Genomic DNA, 17,832 nt, shown 5'->3' on the forward strand with positions numbered 1-17,832 from the left:
ACCTAAAGTCCTATAAAGAATGAATTACCTGTACATGAGCTAAATGTTAGATCATTTTTTTCCCTCAGAGACTTTATACTCTTTTGCAAACACTTTCACTAGTGAGGCGTGTCTCTCAGTAGATAAGCTAACACACACTTGGACTGACCCACATTATTTCTAGTAGTTTTCTTCTCAATAACTCCAGCTTCATGCCATCCTCCCCATACACACCTGCTCCAAAGACACCCATCCATAATTTTTTTAAAAAAATACTTCATATGAAGGTTTAATGGTGCCAAAATCACCATCATAGATTCTATCAAGGCTGAAGAATTACATTATTCTTATTAATTATGCAAAAAATGAACTATACCTTAGAGGCATTAAAAGCCTATAATTTTTTTAGATGGCTTCAATGACATTAGTAGTCATTATAAGAACCCACAAGTGAAATTACATTGTTTATAATGACCCTGAAATTAGCCTTTAATATGTTTTCTTCATTAAATATATAGGGTAATTAAAAATAAAATGTATTACTGATTGCCAACAATTATATATATCCACATATATCCATATAAGTTCATATATATTCATATGTATATATCCATAATCCATAGAAGCAATAAATATTAATTGTACTTTACCAGTAGGGAAACTAAGAGTCATTAAACATTAGCCTTAACTAAAGGTTGATGTAAAATCAAGGAAGTAAACTCAGAGGCCTAGATTAGAGTGAACATATTCTTATCAAAGTGTTAGAGGAATTCTGTATTTGAGGATTTCAGAGGAAAAAACTTGTCATTCAAAACCAAATCAGAATTATTAGAAAATGGTTAAAGCATACTCTCATGCCAATTGCAAATCAAAGCTGTTGGTAGTTAACATTGCAACTGCAGGACTTTGAAGGATTAACAGTTGCTGATATCAAAACAAAAGCTGTGGAAAACAGACACATAAATCACACAGGTAGAAAAAAGAACTGTATACCCAGTGTAGTGTAAAGAGAAGATTGCTTCAAACAGCATCATGGGCCAAACCCTATACTATAAATGCCCATTAAACACAACCAGTGGAGATACTGCCTAATACAATCCAACTGGTCAGTCGTTGGGTGACACCATTTGTATTAGTGTTTTCTGAAGTCAGCCCACAACTGAGATTTCTAGGGATTGGTTCTCTTTCCTAAACAGTGCTTTCTGTTTGAGTATGCCAACTTGGAAATTCCTAGAATAAAGTGAATCTAAAAACGCATAGCCTTTATATGACTTAAGGGATCAAAAAACAGACTTATTGCCTTGGAGATAAAGTTTTTTCAATTATTTGCCCCTTTAAGAAATGTCCACAAAAACATTCATCTTTCCTCTCTTACCACCTTCATATCAGAATATGCAAAGTGTGTTGGCAACGAGTTAATATTCAGATCCACACATGATGACAGAACACACACTATGTTTCAGGCACTGTGCTAGCCATCAGGGAAACAAAAGAGTCAGAGAAGATCTGTTCACTGAAGGAGGACAGAGCTATTAATGAAGTGGGCAGACATGGAATATGGACTTGAGTGAATCGGTATGATACACACAAAGGCATTTAAGGAGAGTTGTGTTTTGAGGATCATCTCTAGTAGAGCCTAGCAAGTGTGCATGAGAGGGGAGCCTTCAGAGAGATCCCGAGGCCTAAGTAAGGTTTGAAAGATGTCTATCAGTTGGGCAAGGTGGGGGGAAATTGCAGTTAGAGAGAACACACACAGGGGCATTAATACCATGGTGTACTTGAACAAAGGTATGTGATTCGGTATTTCTGAGTCATTATGTATAAAGGCAGGAGAGGGACGAGTGGTGAGGCTGACAAAGTAAGAAGAGGCTCAATTCAACAAGGGCCTCTTATGTGTTATGGTAGAGACTCTGAGCTTTGCATCTTATGCAGTATTTGATATGGTGATGCAGAAGTTGTTTTAAAAAGGAAAGCAACACAATTATCATTGGAGTCTTGAAAAAAATCACCTGGTATATAGACAAAGGATTGGACACAAATACAGTTGAAGTTGGGGGCCACTGCTACAATAGAGAAGAAAAGTGATGAGATGGAAAATGATAAAGGTTGTAAATTGGCAGTCCATGAGCCACATCCATTTTATATACATATTTCTTGACCCCCACACTGGACAACTTTCAAACATCCTCTTTAGCTGATGACTGGCTGTACACCATTGAGGGCACCTTCAGCTTGCCAGGATCCCACCACTCACTATTACTACCTACGAGTTCATTTATGATACTCATCTAGCTCCTATGCATGAGTGTCTGAATCTTCAACTAAACTAGGCCAGAAGAAATTTCAGGGAGAGGACAATTCCAAGATACACTTATACAATAAAATAACCATCCTTGGTAATCGAATAATGAAGAGGAGAGTAAATTATGAATGATTCTGTTTTCTGACTTTTGTAATTTAGGTGGATAATAATAATTCCTTTAACTAAATATTATCCTAATGCAAATAATAGTGATATATACTATACCAATAGAGAACCAATATTCACCAAGAAACTTAAGACCCTACTGACACATTCTATGTTATGAGCAGAACTACAAAAACTCCAAATGTTCTTTGATATTCTATACACAAAGCCTTAGTAGGTGATAGACTACCCTGAACGTCAATTTCATCTGTCTATAAAAAATATTTTCTTCAGAATAATGAGAACTCAATTCAGGAAACCAGATGATAATTTCTATATAGTTTCCTCCATCCACCTGAACATGATTAAAAAAAATAAAAACAGAAGCATCTGTATTATTACCAAATCATCAAAATACATTTGTATGGTTGCTTTGCAACTATGAAACATCATTGTTCAGATGCTTTTAAATCATTAATTATGACTGCTACCTTAGTCCTACTTTCACACGTACATTAGTGTTGAATTGTCTACGGATTGTTCACAATAGGTTTCTCCACATCACAGTCATTAAGATAGGATTTTCTTACTAGAAGATCTCATTAGAATCACATTCTATGCTAGATTCCTTCACAATAAAATCATTCCTTAAATCAGAGTGTGATGCAATGAAGGAGGCAGTTATTAGAAATAACAGTGACAAACTGGATGATGTCCCGTGAAGTTTGAAGATGATTAAAAAGAAGGGCCCTTCATTATGATAGATGGGTGCTGCATTGGTTGAAAAGAAACTTACTCTGCCTTGTAGCAACTGCCATGTCCTTGCCATGCCATCTCGGGTGGAGTATGTTATAGGAATATTAACACAGACAATAACCACAGCTAACATTGAGTACTCAGAACATGGCAGGCATTAAACTAAACACTTCTACATCGGTAGGTTAACTTAATTCTATGAGATGCATACTGTTTTCATCCCATATTAAATATGAGAAAACAAAGTCTCAGAGAGGTCGTTACTTGCTCCAAGTTATCTAATGAGTGATAGAACTGGGATCTGATCCCTTGCTGTGGGGCTCTAAAGTCTGCACATTTAAGCCTACCCCCTCTCTTCCTAGGTCATGGGGTCGTGTGGGCATGTAGAAATTAATGTGCACAATGAAGTCACATAGCTTTAAAAGATCTTAGTTCTTTTAGAGCAAAAATATTATAAGATGTTTCTGTGAATTTCAGGGAATGATGCAAGTGACAGACTTGTTTATATTTATATTTAAAATTCAGCTAAATTATAGAACCTTTTCTGATTTGGCAGGAATTGGAATTACATAACTTAGAAACTTAATTCTTGCTTTGGCCCCAGGATATGCAGGATGGTGGAGTTGGTCTGAGTATAGATTCTGGGGTCAGTCGCCTGGATCGAACCCCAGCTCTGCCATGTTCTAGCTGTGCAACTCTGGCAAGTTAATTAAGCTGGCACTCACCTTTGTCTCTAAAATGGCCATAAAAGCACCTATACCACAGATTGTTGTAAAGATAAAATATTTGTGTTAATATATGTAAAGCACTCGAATAGTGACTGCTATTTGGTAAGTGCAGAACATGCAAGGTTTCATTATTTTTCCACAGATATCAACAGTCCTAGTGTGAACAAGAATAACTTACCCTCATTAACTTGAATTGCTTATTTCAGAAAATCTGTGAACCTCAACTAATAAATCACAGTAGGCGTTCAATAAATGTTTACAAATAGTGATACATATACCCATAACCAATCCATCATGATTAATGTGTAGGTACAAATTACAAATAATTACTGTTCAAAGTATATTATTTTAGTAATGATTCACCTGAGGATGCTGTCATATAAAAAGAAGGAAAAATTAGGGAATCTATTTGATGTCCTCCATAAATACATCATAGATTCGGGATTTCAGTGAGGATAAAGGTTATTAATACTGGCCTTTAGGTTGAAAGTTTTCAGTGCTGCAGAAAGGGTGAATAAAATAGTAGGTTTGCTGTACCAAAATATTTACCTTTTATCAGCACTGAGAGGAGTTTTTTGTAGACATGTGTTAGGAGCATTTTGTCTACTTCTAGACCCAAGTGCTGTAAGTCTGATTTTACTCAAACTATTCAGAATTTACCGTTACCCAAACCATTCAGTATTTTACCATTTTCCATACTTGCTCTATATGCTGTAATGAGTTTTCAAAGAGAACTTATTTTCTGTTTTGCTTATACCTCTTAAAAGTTGCTTTAATAAATACAAACTAGCTAGGGAAAGTCAAACTTTACTCTGACTTTCAGAAATGCACTTTAATACCAAATCCAAGGATAATTTTATTACAATTGAGTTTAAAGTTTTAATCTCTGGTTAAAATCGACTCATCTAAACTGCTCTATGGAAAAATATCAGTATTGATGAACACCTAGCAATGACCTTTTCAATCTTATGATATTTGAATTACAACTGTCTAGCAAAAATGCATTCTTATTATGTTTTAATCCAATGTGAAAATGTATTCTGCCCAGCTGCAGGAAGCTAGCACAAGTCAAGAGAGACCAGACTATTTTTGACAATAAATATTTGCTTCCCATATATAGGCCATGTGACAATTTCATCAAACACATGTGTGGAGCTAAAAATTTCAAGCTACAGTCAGCTCTCACAGGCATTAATCTCTGGAGTTAGCAAGAGTACACTTTTTTTTCCTGTTTTCTATTCTAATAACCTGAAGCTTTTTTAATAACACAGGAAGCTTCAGGAAAGCTAGCTTCAAATGAAAATCACTCCTCTTTTCTACTTTTCCTTCTAAAAGCAATTCTATGCCTGAGGAAAAAAAAAAAATCCAACTATAATGCTCTCTACTGCTAGGGCTAAAGACATGAGCATGTTCAATGGGAGAAAGGGGCCTTTTTGGATGAAGTAACTGACTTTATCCAAATAGTGCATGAAGGGAAACTAAGGGGGATTCGTAATTAAATCAACTGAGATGTCTTTTCAACCAGAGAAAGCTGGTTCATGGCAGCAGAGAAAGAACACAGAACTGAACGTTGGAGATAGAAATCCTGGACATGCTGTTCACTAGGCTTTTGACCTCAAATACTCATTTTACCTCTCCTATAAAAGTGACAGATTGGCCTAAATGATCTCTGAAGTGTCCTCTAGCTTTAAATTTTTATTCCGTGATAGATGGAACTGTACAACAGATCTATATAAAATATTAAATCGTGGGCCAATAAAAGACACAGAGAACAGTAAAGAAAGACATAGAGTAGATGCCTCCCTTCAAATGTTTAGTGAGAGCCGTGAATATGTTTTAGTAAAAGTCAGTTTGCACAGACTGGAAACTGGAAACCACAGTTTCCACATGCATCCAATGTTTAAGATGACAGACTTTAGAAATAAACCCCAGCTCTTAGTAGCTCTGTGTCCTTGGTCAATTTATTTGTGTGTTTCAATTTCCTCATCCATTAAATGGGGATAATAATAGTATTTACCCTGAAGATTGTCTTGAGGACTGAATGCCTTCATATTTGTAAAGCACCTAGAACATTCAATATTCTAAGATACCATGTGTTTTCTAAATAAATAACCTCAAATTCAACCCTCTTATTAAAAATACAATTTGACTACTGTAAGAGAAAGAAAAGATAGCCAAATGAAACACCTACTGGCTACTCAGCACTGTTAGGTGAAGTAATTTCTGTTTCTTGCTTATTTGTCCTTGAATGTTCTCCTATTATTCTTTTCAGAGGAAGAAAAGCAGATTCATGTGGCTGTCCTAAACTAGCTTGGAGTTAATACTCATGGTTCATTCTTACATCTTCTGATTGCACCTATGATCTTTAAGAAACTTGGTTAGGTTCTAGTTCGTAAGGAGATTTTGAAATATTGAGGGCTAAATTTACATCAGCTTAATAATGCGCAATTAAAACAATACTTGTTGATATTTGAAATGTATTTTTCAGAAAGTCTCCCAATAACATATTTGAGTGTGTGTGTGTGTGTGTGTGTGTGTATCACAGGCACATATGTATGTAGTGAGTGCTGTGGTATAGGGCCCAGAAACTTCTTCAGGACCAATGGATTCATAGGGGAGTGTTGGCTGCTGGTAACTCTCAGCTACATCACTTTGGATGCTTTAATACCTCCAACCCAACTGCTGCTTTGCTGGGGGTTTTGTCTTCTCACAGAGTCAGCCCACACCTAGCCACTGGCTGATGCAATTATAAAGTCCATCCCCCCTTAGATGACTGTGAAGAACTATTCCAGTTCCAGGGCTCTCTCCTAAGATTCGGTGAGATCTCTGTTGCAATTTCATCATCGCTCAACTTTTTCCTTCTACCTAATATTTTTCATTGCTTTACAGGTATTGCTCCTGAGAACACTTGCCAAAAAAACTTCCTGCACACAAATCTGTTTTAGACACTGTTTTCTAGGAGCCAACTCAAGGCAATGTGTGTGACTTTTGTCTTTGTTTTCTTTTAGGATCTCAGATATACAGAATTTTGAGTTAATCATACTTCATAATCCATGTGTGCCATTATCATCGTTCCCCTATACCCTCCAACCCAATGCCATTCTTTTTTCCATCATAAGTATTCACAACAGTGTTTTTAATGTACATCCTTCCAATCCATTATCCATAAGCTTATTTATTTTTATATTTTTAATACACAAATAGTACTGTGCACTAAACAAAAACATGTTTTACTTATCCTTTTTTAGATTGAAGCATGATGCTATACAAAATCCACTTTATTTCTTCTCGTCGCATTAAATCATATCCACAAACTCATAAACCTATATATATAACATAGGCATACACTGTCAATTTACAGTCTATTCCACACTTAATGGGTACTAAACTTACCTCCATCTCTTTGACACTACAAACAAGACTGAATTGAACACTAACACCATGTGAAATGATATAAATTTGTTTAACAATATAAAAAAATCTGTTCAGTACTAATTTTAGTGTAGAAGAATCTAGACAAACAAAAATAGTAATAGTCACTGTGGAAAATGCAACAGGTAGAGGTTTTTTGTTGACTGAAAACACTGAAATCATATGAGGAATACATTATAACTGCATATGTTATCATTTTATATTTTTGTATGTATATATAATTAATATTTATTTAAGCACTCTGTGCCAGGGGACTGTCTTAAGTCCTGTGTATACAGGAACTCGCAAGAACCGAATGACATCTGTACTACTATTATTCCTGTTTTATGATGAGGAAACTGATGCACAAAGAAATAAAATAAAAAAAACTTACCCAAGGGTGACAGTGCAAGACAAAGCTTAGAAAGAACCAAGATTTGACTGTAGGCAGCTTGACTCCATAGGCAACAAACTTAAACATTACATTATATGACCATATACATCCAACTATAGTCAATACACTCTAAACCATATATGAAACTAACAAAGACAGCATATATAACTGAATAATTGTTATATAAACAATGGCTGCTCTAAAATTTCAATGAAGAAAAAAATATTGTACATAATAAATAAATCTCTTTAGTTTTGCTGGGTTCCCCTAGAATGGTGCCTCCAGACCACCAGCCTGTGAATTCAACTGTGTATTTTCCACAACTTGAAGACTGTCTGACATTTAACTCTTACTCAACTGATGTTTGTAGTTGGGTTAAATGAACAACAAGACCAAAGTTTTGTAAAGCTGTTCAGGAGGTAGAAATTTTTCTTTGCAGTGGAAGTGGGACAAATTTAGAAGTCTACAATATTTATGATAGGTAGAAAGAGCAAAACCTGCAGCATTCAGGGTCAAACCTGAGATGGTAATATCAGCATACTAGGGAGAGTGAAGGAGGACGGCATTTACAGATTCCTGAGGGTGGCTGGGAAAACAGATTTTTTTTACTTCTGGTTCTTTACATTTTCTTCAGATGTTTCTTCAGAAATTTCATTCCCCCCCTTCATAAGCTTTTGGAAATTTCCATTGCAAGAATTTGCAGGACAGGGGCGCCTGGGTGGCTCAGTCGTTAAACGTCTGCCTTCGGCTCAGGTCATGATCCCAGGGTCCTGGGATTGAGCCCCGCATCGGGCTCCTTGCTCCACGGGAAGCCTGCTTCTCCCTCTCCCACTCCCCCTGCTTGTGTTCCCTCTCTCGCTATGTCTCTCTCTGTCAAATAAATAAATAAAATCTTTAAAAAAAAAAAAAAGAATTTGCAGGACAGCCTGCTTGGGACTCAAAAGTCTCTTAAAGAAACAAAATAATAATAATAAAGAAACAAACAAAAAATAAGTTAAAAAGCACGTGTGAGAAACCACTGCTATCCTACCAAATAAATAACAGGTGAAAAAGCTCATCTGCCTGGATCAAGAGAATACTAAACATGCTAACGTTTTTCCTTCTCACTGACCTCTTGCCAATATGATTACAAGGAGACAAGTGAAATGTAGAGTGTCCATGCTCTCTCAGAAAAGTATACTTAAAATAGATTACTTCTGCTCTTTAGGCAGCCGATCAATAAAGATGTGGATTGCAATGAGAACGGAGATGTCTGTGGGCTGTAGTAGTTATCCTCTGTGTCTCTTTAGAAATTAATTAAAAATCAATGAAGTGTGCAAACTATTAATACAGCAACCTCTAGATTAACAGATAAAAGCCGAGCCTTTCTCTGAGCATACATATTGTGCAAATACATTCAGACACTATAGGGAGGAGGTCGAACGTCTGATGCCTTTGTTATAATTGAGCAGAAACAAATCATTCCTAATATTCTTCAGTTTCACAGGGTTGCATGCTACTGACTGAAAACTATAAAGTTTAGTGGGTGGGAATACGTGCATACAATTTTCCTTCTTAAGACAATTATATCAATTTTAGGAGGTATACTTAGTACAAAGCAAACGGTCATCACACAGAACTAAAATTTTTCTTTTCTTTTCTTTTTTTAAAAGATTTTATTTATTTGACAGAGAGAGACACAGCAAGAGAGGGAACACAAGCAGGGGGAGTAGGAGAGGGAGAAGCAGGCTTCCCGCCGAGCAGGGAGCCCGGTATGGGGCTCGATCCCAGGACCCTGGGACCATGACCTGAGCCGAAGGCAGACGCTTAACAACTGAGCCCACCCAGGCGCCCCAGAACTAAAAATTTTCAATAACTATTTTTTTAAGTGTGGTTTACCCATTTATAAGTCCAGGCAGTTGAGTTTAGTTATGACCGCTGAATATTTTAGAGTAAGTATCTTCCCTTGAAAAAAGCAAAATTCCTAGAACACTAAAAGCTCTCATGTGATTTGAGCCAATTTTGTGGCCACATATAATGCATCATTCAATTCAGTTCCACCTCTGTCTTATTCGGATGCCATGGACCTGGCCCACATCTGCAAATGCTTACCCAGCTCATGTAAAGCTTGCGAGGGTGGCACCCACATACTCCCCTCCGGAAGTCACCCAGCTCTTTCCCTCTGCCTGCTCTCTACCCAGGTTCCTCTTGCTGAGGTTCCTTCCTCCTTAAAATTCTCAGAAGGATCGGAACCACAGCTTTCAGTTTTCATTTCAATCTCTTAGAGTTGATTTGGAAGTCCATTTTGATGCTTTTCCTTTGTTTCAAATTTGCACTCTCCCTTTGACAGAATTCTAGGGCGTTGTCTCTAGTCTCTGTGTAAGGAAATAAGAGAAAAAGGATTCCTGATTTATGCCATGGCTCATTTTCTAGCCCAATGTCACCATAAAAATATCAGATATCGCATGACAGTTAAGAGGAGAATGGTCTGTCGGTATTTAAACTGACAAGAAGTTGTCATCTGAGTTTTGCGGTTTTCATAGTTTGGGGACATACGTGGTGTCATAGTAATAACACAAATTTCACTGTTTCTTGGCCCAACCTGCCTGCAGAGCACCTGTAGCTATTTGCCCTTTAGGAGCTGTTTCCAGATATTTCTGGGGTTTCTCCAGTGAGCCGCACTGACGTTCCTGAATACTTTCTGGGTTCTTTTTCTCAGGGTTCTTCGTTGATCTCTGCATCCTTTAAGCTTGCAGCTGGAGCCGCTGTGGAAATACTGCTGTTTTTCTAGTGGCATCTCTTGGTGCTTGAGAAGCTGCAGCTTATGATAATTGTAAACAGTGAATGATGCCCTTCCAGCCTCCTCACCCTGCGAGAGCCCTGTGATCTTCCGCACTACCTTAGCGAAGAGCTCTATGTGCTTCTGAACACTGTGCTGTAATTTGTCCCTGGCCACATGAATGGCTATTCTTGAGACCCTAGTCTCAGTCCCCTTAAAAACTTATTCCCTGACTTGAGCTCCTGACTCCATAAGGGCTCAGACTTGGTCCAAGAGGTAGGCAGGGAGGACTAATACATCCCTCTTTGTTTAATTCTCCTCTCTGACTCCATGCAGTTTTTGTCATTGTCTCATTTTCCAGGGTCCGCTGATACATCTGCACATGCACACACATGCTGTCACGTGCTGAACCGCCTCTTCTATCCCATAACTGAAAAAAGTCCTCAAGCAGCTTGACTGTCACTCTAGCTTCTTTTCTTGGGATTCCTCAGCTGGAACTCCATGGCTCAAATCAACCTGAAAATTCTGTTGGCGCTGTTGTCTTTGCACATACTGCCCCCTTTACCTGGAATGCCCCCTCACCACACACTGCTAGGCTCCTTCTACCACGCTTCAGATGCAGACTTGGGTAAATTTAATACTCTCTTAGATCACAAATCAGCTGTCATTTCCTCCACAAAGCTTTCCCTCACTCCCAAGGAGATTATGTCACTCTATTATATGACCTTACAATGTCCTTTTCCCCTATCTTTCTATCTATCTATCTATCTATCTATCTATCTATCTATCTATCTATCATCTATCTATCTATCTTCTATCATCTATCATCTATTTCAAACTAAACCCTGAGATTATCAAGCATTGTTGTGAAATAACTTTCTGTGTAAGGCTAAATCAAAGTTACTTTATAAAGCAGAAATAACATATTTATAAATTAGGCTGGCTCTTCTATGCTCAGGCTTTAGAAAGACTATATTGCATATTACACAACTTCAGCAGTTTCAGGTGAAGAGTAGAAAAAGACTCGAATACATCTCATTCCCAACTGAACACTCATCTACTAGACTGAGTAGTTTGTAAAATTATTTTTAACAGAAACACTGAAGAGAGGGATGGGAGTACAAAGCTATGTTTTGGCTTGTTCAAATCTGAAAAGTTAAAGTTTTAATCTCACCACCTTTCATTCTTTTGCTTTAAACCCTTAAGAGTCCTTAACTGCCTGAAGCTGAAAACACTGTGCTCCTGCTGAGATGACTTAGTTCAGTTTGATCCTTCTCACATTTCCCAATTCCATCACATCGTAGACAGCCAATAAATAGTAGTCAATAAATAGTAGTCGATGGATTGATTTCCCCCTCCCTACTCCATCTATTCATCCATTTGTCTTCTACTGCCTTTCAATCACAGCGTTAGGAGAGAAGGAACTCTCAGGAATAATAAATCTATTCACAAACATATAGTCTTATAACAATTAAAACTAAAGGAAGAACAAAAAGGATAATATTTAATATTACTGGAAGTAATTTTGTATTGTTAGTGATTATTTTTATTATATCATCTCTTGCTCTTTTTTTAAAGATATTAAATATCTGCTAATTTTCAAGCTTACTTGCATATGTATTACAACGTGCTTAGTGACTATTTTGACTTGCAGAAAACTTTGGGTTTTTGTGCTAAATACTATCTGTTTTTCTACTCTGGTAGGAAAACCTAGGTGCTGCTCATACACACTGCCAAAGTAGAATTTGAAAGTTGCCCTCTTCATTTGCACTTCTCTCCCGCTCACAGATTTATTTAATACTTCACATAAAAAAAAAAAGCCGAAAATAAACATCACACAAACCATGCTCTAAAGAGTCATTCTCATTCCATTCCTGTTCATCTCTGATAGCTCAGTAGAGTACAGTATGTGTGTCAGCTTTAAAATAAGACTTCCCAGCCTTCAACATTAGCTCAACCATTCACTAAATGCAGCTATCTGTGTGACCTTAGCCATGTTAGTTCCTCAGTTTGCCAGGATCTTCATCTACAAAGTGGGGATGACAATAGCACCTTTCTCATAAGGTTGTTAGGAGAATTAAATTAGCTACTGCATGTAAAATTCTTAGCACAGTGCCTGGTCGGTAGTAAGCACTCAACAGTGGTAGTTATTACTACTGTCCCATTTGTCTAGCACCTTGCTTATAGATGATTCTCATTTTTCAAAATTTTTGCTTTTGAATTTATAGTTTTCTCAGTCATTCTCAAGCAGACTTTTATAATTAGAATACAAACGATTATCTATCAACCAACAACCATGCTTTAGTATTGCTGTCTTTCATACAACAGTTTAATTTCTTTTTTTTTAAAGATTTTATTTATATATTTGAGAAAGAGAGCACGAGTGGTGGACAGAGGCAGAAGGAGAAGCAGAGCTGAGCAGGGAGTCTGATGCAGCTCGATCCCAGGACCCCTAGATCATGACCTGGGCTGAAGGCAGATGCTTAGCTGACTGAGCCACCCAGGCACCCCACAACAGTTTTATTTCAACAAAACTTTGTTTTGTGTTTGTACACTTTCTTTTCTTTGTATAATCATCTGAACGACACTTCATCTTGATGTTTAAAAGAAAATAGGGTGGAAAATGAAAATTAATAAAATTTAGACAAATAGAGAAATCAATAAGGATGTTGAAATTAGCGTATCTTCAACCACTACTGTATGTATACTCATTGAACTTAAACTAAATGACCATATATTAGTTCTTAAAAGAGGAAAACTAAAGTACATGGAGAAAAAGCTGTAAATACTTTACTGCATGAGGAGTAAAGGTATAGAAAAATGAAATATTTTACGATACTCTCAAGTTATCTTGAGATTTTTTTTTTTAAAAGATTTTATTTTTAAGTAATCTCTGTACTTAACGTGCGGTCTAAACCCACAACCCTGAGATCAAGCGTCACACGCTCTACCAACTGAGACAGCCAGGTGTCCCTCAAGTTATCTGTAATTGAATTCCAGCTATAATATGTAGATCTATTGTTCACATTTAAGATTTCTACTTTTGTCTCTTTTCTGAATACATTATGCATGAAAATTGGGGCCACCTTATGTTTGTATATATGTATGAATATTCCATTAGGTTATAGACTACTAAAAAGAATAGGAAGAAAGGCCAGTGTTATTTTCTCTTGATACTTTTCTAGCCTTTTGTGCATACGATATTTTTTTGTGTATACGGTTCACTCTATATAGAGTTGAAAAGGATAAAGAAAGTTTCCTTGTTTCTCTCAACAGTCATCTATTGAATAGCTGTTATGTGCCGCTGGGCACTCTGCTAATACTTTTACATATGAAGTTGACAAAGGGTTTCCTTCAAATTGTTCAGTTAGTGTGAGAGATATAGGGGCACAATAAAAAGTGTAAAGGAATTATTCTGAAAGTGCAGAGAAAGGGAAATGTGACACTTTTCCGTGTTGTTCCAGAAGGTCTCACAGAAAAGGTGATGTTAAGTGAAAAACAGGTATTTAAATTTTGGGCTATAATATAGTAAGACTATTCTACAGAGGATAAAAAGCATTAAGAAAACGACAGTCACAACAAAACAAAACACGAAGTCCTAAAAGGTAATGGTATGCTTGGAAAAAAAAAATACAAGAAGTTCTATGAGGATGGGACATAAGTTGACAAAGGCTAGAAGTGCCATAATTGTCTAACTTAATTGTAACCACCTAATATGATGTACAAAGGAGCCACTGAAAGTTTGGATGAAACAAACTGACATGATCAGATTTGGCAGTTGAGGGAAGAACAGATAAGGGTAAAGACACTGGAAAGAATCAAGGAGATTGGTTAGGATGTTATAATACTAACCCAGGTAACAGTGGCTTAGGGTTTGACTAAGACAATAACTTGGAGAATTAATTTTAGGTTGAGAGCAGCAAATAAAGCTGGGAGCTTATCACTGATAATAAAGCCATAAGACAAGATGAGAGAATGCAATTTTTCCAGATCAAATTCAGGAAAATCATCATTATTACCTGAGAGGGTAAGAGGAAAAAAAAAAAAAAAGGCAAAAGTAACTAAAAGTAATGGTCAGATATACAGAAAAAGAAAAAGGACAGACTGGGGTGCCTGGGTGACTCAGTTGGTTAAGCGACTGCCTTCGGCTCAGGTCATGATCCTGGAGTCCCTGGATCGAGTCCCGCATCGGGCTCCCTGCTCAGCAGGGGGTCTGCTTCTCCCTCTGACCCTCCCCGCTCTCATGCTCTCTCTCTCTCTCTCATTCTCTCTCTCAAATAAATAAAAAAAAATCTTAAAAAAATAAATAAAAAAAAGAAAAAGGACAGACTGGTATTGGGGAGCAAGAGGGAATTTCAAGGTGAAGCTGGGGATGCTGTCAAGTGCAATAGAGGGGTAAAAAAGGGTAACTGAATGGAGACCCTTGAGTTTGGAAATGGAAATACTGGTGTATTAGTCATCTCAGACTACCACAAAGAAAGACCATTTTGCCCATGGCCCCTCAAAGTTCATGTCCTGACATGCAAAAGACATTCATTCCATCCCAACAGCCCCCAAAGCCTTAACTCATTCCAGCATCAATTCTAAAGTCTAAAGTCTAAAGTCTCATCTAAATATCACTTAAATCAGATGGGGATGAAACTTGAGGTATTATTCATCCTGAGGTAAAATTCCTCTCCAGCTAGTCACCTGTGAAACCATACAAATTATGTGCTACTGAAGTACAATGGGGAACAGGTGGAAGATAGATATTCCCATTCCAAAAGGGAGAAACAGGAAAGACAGAAAGGGTGATGTGTCCCAAACCTAGCAAGCTGAATTCCATCAGATCTTAAGGCTCAAGAATAATCTTATGTTCAGTGATCTACCTTCAGGAACCAGTGGGGTAGTGGTCCTGTCTCCACAGCAGAGTTGGGAAGGGTTCCCACTCCATCCCCATGGCTCCACTGGGTAGTCTAGCCCCATGGCTTTGAACAGAGGCCATGTGAAAATCAAGACAGTGGTTCTGATAACTTCTGAATTGCTTTCAGAGGCATTTTTTCTTCTTCTTAAAGAAGAGTGCACATTCAGAGCCAAATGGCTCCATTATCACGAGGAGCTGCTCAAAAAGTCCAACAGCCTTTCTTCATTTTTTCCTGTCTCCATCCCCTTCAGTTCAAAATGGCAGTGTTCCTGCTCATATGATCTCATAAACTCTTTACTGAGTAAATTCTAGACATACCCTTGGTGTTCACTTCAGAACATGCTTTGTATTTTTTCTTTTAAGATTTTTATTTACTTGAGAGAGAGAGAGAGCGCATGCACCACACACACACACACACACACACACAAGCAGGGGTGGAGGGGCAGAGGGAGAAGGAGAAACAGACTCTCCATTGAGTGGGGAGCCTGACTCAGGGCTCACTCCCAGGCCCCGAGAGACCATGACCTGAGCCAAAGTCAGACGCTTAACCGACTGAGCCACCCAGGCACCCCTGTACTTTTTCTTCTTTTTTTAATATGAATAGTCTGCGAATTTTCCAAATCCTCAAGTTTTGGTTACTTTTTGCTTAACAATTCCTTCTTCAATTCGTTTCTCTCCCTTCACACCTTATTATAAGCAGTCAGGAGGGATCAAGCTTCCCCGTCAACACTTCACTTAGAAATCTCAGCTAAATATCCAGTTTTATCCCTCACAAGGTCTGCCTTCCACAAAACACTAGGACACAAACAATCCAGCCAAATTCTTATGCCACTTTATAACAAGGATCACCTTTCCTCTAGTTTCCAACATGTTCCTCATTTCCATCTCAGGTCTTACCCCAGTCACCCTTAACGAACATACTTTTAAACTCTTCCAGCCTCTACGTAGTTCCAAAGCTGCTTCCACATGTTTAGATACTTGCTATAGCAGTACCCCATTCTTTGTACCAAAATCTGTATTAGTCCTCTCAGGGTGGCATAACAAAATACTGTGGACTAGGTGGCTTCCAAAACAGAAACTTACTTCTCACAGCTCTGGAGGCTGATAAGTCCAGGAACAGGGTGCCTCCCCTGGGGAGGGCTCTATTTGTAGCTTCCAGATGGCCATTTTCTTACTGTGTCCTCACATGGCGGAAAGAGAGAGAGGAAGCCAGCCCTCTGGTGTCTCTTCCTATAAGGTCATTAATCACATCCTCATGACCTTACCTAAACCTAATTACTTTTAAAAACCATCACATTGGGTGTTAGGGCTTGTGAAAATAAATAAAGGAAATCTCACTTAAAATAATGGCATCAGGAAGCCCCGAAGAGGGGGCTCTCATGCACGTGCTGTTTTTGCAGCGGACACAACCAGCGGGAAGAATGATAATTGTTTTGACAAGGGAGGACATCTTTCACATAGGAATTTTATCTCCTACTTCTAAGAAAAGGAAATAAGACCCCTCTCTGCCCCCACCAACAACGCACTAACCATCGCCTGCAGCCAGTGCAAAACTGCTGTGATCTTAAACTCTTCTTCTCCAATAAATGTTTTTTTCAAAACAACCTTCCCCACTTTCCTCCTAAAATCTAATAAAAGCTGACCTCCCCTTTGTCCCTTCAGGCTTGCCTGAAGTTTAGCACAGCTTCTTGTCCCCAGTTGCAATTTCTCTGCTTATTCCCAAATAAACTCATTTTTTTTCTTTTACTTAAATAAAATTGTTCTTTGCTCTGTTTAAAGGTAACAGGCTTCAACATACACATTTTGGGGGGATACCATCAGTCCAAAGCAATTATTCACCTTGGTGAAAGCCACTAGATTGCAGTAGACTCAGGGGTAAGCAAGGTTTTGAGGAACTCTGGTCAACAAAAAACTGTGCCCCTTTTTAAAAGTACACGAATGAACAGGCAGTCACTTTAGAAAGAGGAAGCAAGTTTGAGGTCGTTCACCTACCATCCCTGGAGAACTGATACGTAAGATGCATGAGAGGACCCAGTGAGTCAGGAGAGGCTGATGATATGGGATGAGAAGAAATGGTGGAGAAATACTGCAGCTGTGTTGGGACCAAGAGTGTAGAAAAAGGTAGGCTCTGTAAAGGAAGAAAGGCAAGGCTTTCTCTGAATCAGCAATGAAGGAGAAGCCGGGAGCTGGAAGAGAGCAGCAGTGCAGAAGTTCATGGCCTTCTATGTTTTTTGTTGTTGTTATTGTTAATTAGGAAATAGTAACACATGCTGAGAGTGAGAGGAGATCTAAGACAAAAAAAGAGGTTTGAAATGGCCCAAAGTAGAACATTCTCAGATTTCGTTGTGTGTACCAGCAAAGCAGGTGTCCATGGAGAATGGGACAGAAAGTTCACAGAACAGGGTGAAGATCACTACATATAATTAGGGTCAATATCAGATAGAAATCATAAGCTTGTAATTGCATCAACTGGCTTGAGTATTTTATCATCCTCAG

The 17,832-nt window shown here is 38.0% G+C and overlaps 1 protein-coding gene across 4 annotated transcripts in view; it reads right to left on the reverse strand.

Annotated features, from left to right (window-relative positions):
• Nucleotides 1-17,832, reverse strand: part of ERBB4 (erb-b2 receptor tyrosine kinase 4) — a 1,094,545-nt gene that overhangs the window by 51,048 nt on the left and 1,025,665 nt on the right. The gene's annotated exons all lie outside the window — the stretch shown is intronic.

The sequence above is a fragment of the Halichoerus grypus genome, chromosome 4 (genome assembly GCF_964656455.1).
Source record: "Halichoerus grypus chromosome 4, mHalGry1.hap1.1, whole genome shotgun sequence".
Classification (NCBI taxonomy): domain Eukaryota; kingdom Metazoa; phylum Chordata; class Mammalia; order Carnivora; family Phocidae; genus Halichoerus; species Halichoerus grypus.